Below are 4,403 nucleotides of genomic sequence, written 5' to 3' on the forward strand. Positions count from 1 at the left end.
TAAAGGGCTGTGCTGGTCTGACTGGGCAGCATCGATACCTGGTGGGAGCAGGGAAAGGTTTGGGTGTTCCCTGGCAGGGCAAACACTGCCACACATCCCAGCACTGCCTGGCTCACTGCCAGCTGGGTTTGCTCACGCCTAAAACCCTCAGCACCACCAAAATCAGCTCCCAGCCCCAGCAAGGACAGCAACTCGTGGGAAGTGGATGAGCAGGGAAGTGGAGGGGCAGCACCAACCTCTGCTCTCTGTGAGCAGTGACCCAGGGAACGGCTGGAGCTGTGCCAGGGGAGGGCTAGGCTGGATTTTGGGAAAGGTTCTTCCTCCAGAGAGTAGTTGGGCACTGCCCAGGCTCCCCAGGGCAGTGGGCACGGCCCCAAGGCTACCAGAGCTCCAGGAGCATTTGGAAAACGCTCTGAGGGACAGGGGGGATTGTTGGGGTGTCTGTGCAGGGCCAGGGGTTGGACTGGATGGTCCTTGGGGGTCCCTCCCAGCTCAGGAGATTCCGTGGCTCTGTGAGAGTTTACAGGTCTCTGCAGGACACCGAGGGCTGGACACCCTGCAGGGATCCCAGTGCCCCCGGGGTCACACCCAGCTGGGCTTGCAGGGCACACTTTGGGGATTATCCAAGACATTCTGCAGGTCCAGAGTCTCCAGGGGGGGCAACAACGTGTGTCCCTGAGCACGGACGTGCCTCTGTGTCCCCTGGTGCTGTCACCTCTGCCCGGGGATGTGACACCTCAGAACTGCTGCCACCAGCCCGAGGGGGAAACCACTGACCTGGAATTGAAGTGGTTTTAAGACAATTTGCTTCCTTTTTGCAAGCTGACAGGTGGCAGGTAAGAGGTGACCCGGCAGCCCGGGCCGGGGTCCCCCCGTGCCCCCCCATCCCGGGAATGCGGCCGGGCTGCAGGAACGTTGCCATCTAGTGGCTTCCCACCCCGGCCGAGGGAAGGGAGCCGCTTTGGGGACTGTTTGGGAAGAGGGTGGGGTGGTGGAGCAGCACAGGTGAGCTGGGACACGGTGACACCCCGGTGGTACCCACACCCGGGGGGGGCACAGCCTCTGCTCAGAGAGCAGATCCCACCCTTGGATTGTCCAGCAGCTTGGGTTGTGAAATCATGGAATGGTTTGGGTGGGAAGGGACCTTAAAGCCCATCCAGTGCCACCCCTGCCACGGGCAGGGACACCTTCCACTAGCCCAGGTTGCTCCAGCCTGGCCTTGGACACTTCCAGGGATGGGGCAGCCACAGCTTCTCTGGGAAATCCACTCCAGCCCTCACCACCCTCACAGGGAAGAATTCCTTCCCAATATTCAATCAGCGTCTGGACAGCCCAACTCAGGGCTCAGGGGGACCAGTGGCAGCTCCTCCAAGCTGTGCCAATGCTTGGAAGCAGCTCAGAGCCCCGAATCCTCCAGGCAGGGGAGAGGGGAGCCCTGAGCTCAGAAAGGATCCTGCCCCCAGCCCCGGGGCAGAAGGTGGAGGCTTGGCTTAAACCTGGCAACACCTGAGCTCCTGGAGCTGCCAGGGCTTGGTCAGGAGTGACATCCAGCCGGCTGGGGATGGTACCTGACAGGCAGGATTCCTGCCAAAGCATCTTTCTTGACAGAGCTTAAGATCAAAGGCGGATGGGCCGAGTACGTGGGAGCTCCACTCCACGTGGGCTGTGCCTGAACCCAGCTCAGAGTGGCCCCTCTCCCTGCTTGGGGACTGGCAGGAGTGGCAGGAGCAGAGGGACAGGGTCCTGGAATGTTGTGGGGACTCTCTCCTGCTCCCCATCCCCTCTCCCACTGCTCATCTCCCCTCACCTCCCTGTGCCACCTCCCTCCCAAACCATCAGAGGGGAGAACAGGCCTTGCTGGATGCACAGAAAGGAAAATCCCCACTCCACAGCCCCCATTTGGGAGGAACAGGGTCATCCCCAGCCAGCCCCATCCCTCTGGCTCTGCAGACAATGTTGTTTGGGACAGTTTTCCAGAGGACAGGAATCTCACGTGTTGGTTCTGCATTCCCTGGGCTGTGCCCTCACACGAGCCAACCTCACCCCTGCCATGGGGTGGCATCAGGACAACAAAATCCTGCAGGGTCTGCACAAATGTGGGGCTTTTCCAATCCCAGAGGGAACTGCTGTGCCAGGTCAGCACCAAGACCCATTCCCTCCTACAGAGGCAGTTTGATGCTTCCTTGCCCTGTCCAGAAGAGTAAATCCAACATCAGCACCAATCTCAAAACTCGTGAAGGAGGAGAACTATTCCAGGATGACCTGGGATCCCTCCAGTTCCTAACCCTAAAGGAAGTGGTTTGGGGATTACCTGGCCTGGAATAAGCTCCTGCCTGTCTCTTCCTCCCCCGTGCTGCCACTCACACAGTGTGAGGATTTTATCTGTGCTCAACCCCTTTATCCTTTTACGACTTCCCATTTGAAATTCTTCCCTGTTCTCACTATCCCAACACCTCTCCAAAAGCTTTGCTGTTCCTGCTCAGCCGCTTGCAGCACCAGTGCCCTGTGGTGGTGAGTTCTGCACCACTTCCACGTTATTCCAGGCTCATGGGGGTGCTGAGACTGACCCTCCCTCTCACTTTTTGGGAGCCAGCGTGGTGGCTGTGCCAGCAGAAGCCTTTCCAGCTGCCCCTCTATCTCCTCCCTGCATCTCTCACACCACAGCCTGTGCATTCCTCACCACGGAGTCACCTTGTTTGGCTGGTGCCTGATCCATCTTGGTTTCTCTCCTGCTCTGGAAAACACACCCACAGGAAGGCCACCACCTCCTCCTTCCCCGTCAGCCCCCCTCCCCATGGCCCACACTGGGACAGGCACCGCTCCCTGCCCGGCCTGGCTGTGGCAGAGGATGCAAAGGGAGGGTGTCCCCCCTCCTGCCCGGGATCTTGATCTCCTCAAGGGAAGGAGGAAGTGCAGAAGATTTAAATTGGGAGCCATTCCCTTTGTCCCATCCCTCCATCCCTTGTCCCCAGTCCCTCTCCAGCTCTCCTGGCTCCCCTGGAAGGGGCTCTCAGGTCTCCCTGGAGCTTCTCTTCTCCAGGTGAACATCCCCAGCTCTCCCAGCCTGGCTCAGCATCTTTCCCTTTGCTTGTGCAGCACCTCCAGCCGACCTCAGTCATGCCTGGTAACCCAAAAAACCCCAAAATAGAGCTGTCCCGTCCTTGAAGACCAAGGGCCACGTGGGTTTTGTGGGAGATAAGCAGGAGAACACCCGTGTGAGACAAACAAGGGTGACACGGTCACGCCGTCCACGCAGACTCCGAGTGATTAATCCCGGAGCCTGCCAGGGAAGCGAGCAGGGAAGCACACACAGCCTTTGATGTGCAGCGTGGGGATTGCTGAAACCCAAGCACACACACAGCAGAGTCGCTCTGGGGAGAGGGGAGGAGAGGGAGGGGAGGGAGGAGCAGTGGGCAGATAGTCAACCTGTCTCTCCTCTGTGTTCCACAGCTCGCCCCGATGGACTCAGAGCGATGCCTGAGGTGTAAAATAGTAATAATAATAATAAAAAAAAAAAGATGCTACAGAAATTTAATTTCGTTTAATTAAAAGAAAAAAAAAAAAAAGAAAGAAAGAAAGAAAGAAAAGAAAAAGGCCGATGAGAAGAAAGGATTGTCCCAGGAAACTTCCCTGTGCCCCAGGGAGGGAGCTGGTCCCGCGGGAGGCAGAGCAGCCCCGGGGTTTGGGGTGTGCTCCAAGGAAGGCTGGGAGCCCCTGGGTGGTCTTGGTCGTGTTCCTGCTCCCTGTCCCAGTGCTTTGGGCTGGATGTCGGCCCCCAGGAGCCCGGCTGGAGAACCACCCTCCACACAGGGAGGGCTCAGCTGGGATTTCCTCCTCACGGACCTCAGGTGGGACAAAACCCTTGTGCTGCCTCTGGGAGCAGAGGGATGGGGCTGGGCAGCAGGAATGCAGGAGGTCACCTTGCTCATGGTGCACCCGCAGCAGGGACAGCTCAGCCTGTGTCAGCCCTGGCTGGGGCTTCTCCAAACCCTCCAAACCCAACCCCCAGCGCTGGAGACTCGACCCTCTCGCCACACCACGGACCTGAATTCCCAGATGGAGCCAAACGCAGGGCTCTGACTTCTCTGAGCAGGGAAAGAAGGTGGGATGTGGAAACTCCTTCTGGGACAACACAAATCTGGCCACCTTTGCTCCCTCCCTGCTTGCCAAATTCGAGGGGCCACCCAGAGGTCAACTCCCACCCAAGGCTCCGGCTCAGATCCCACTGGGAGCCCAGGTCATTCCTCCTGGAGCACCCAGCACAGAGGATGGATGACCTGCCCCGGGGACTTCCTTTGGCTCAACCTCACAGCAGGAATTGCAGCAGCTCCGTGATTAAGGCTGAGCAAAGATAAACCAGGGAAAGTAAACTATACCTGTGTTTTGTAGGGAGGTGATGTCAA

Source organism: Manacus candei, unplaced genomic scaffold, assembly GCF_025592945.1.
Source record: "Manacus candei isolate 608988 ecotype Guabito, Panama unplaced genomic scaffold, ASM2559294v1 h1tg000058l, whole genome shotgun sequence".
Taxonomy (NCBI): domain Eukaryota; kingdom Metazoa; phylum Chordata; class Aves; order Passeriformes; family Pipridae; genus Manacus; species Manacus candei.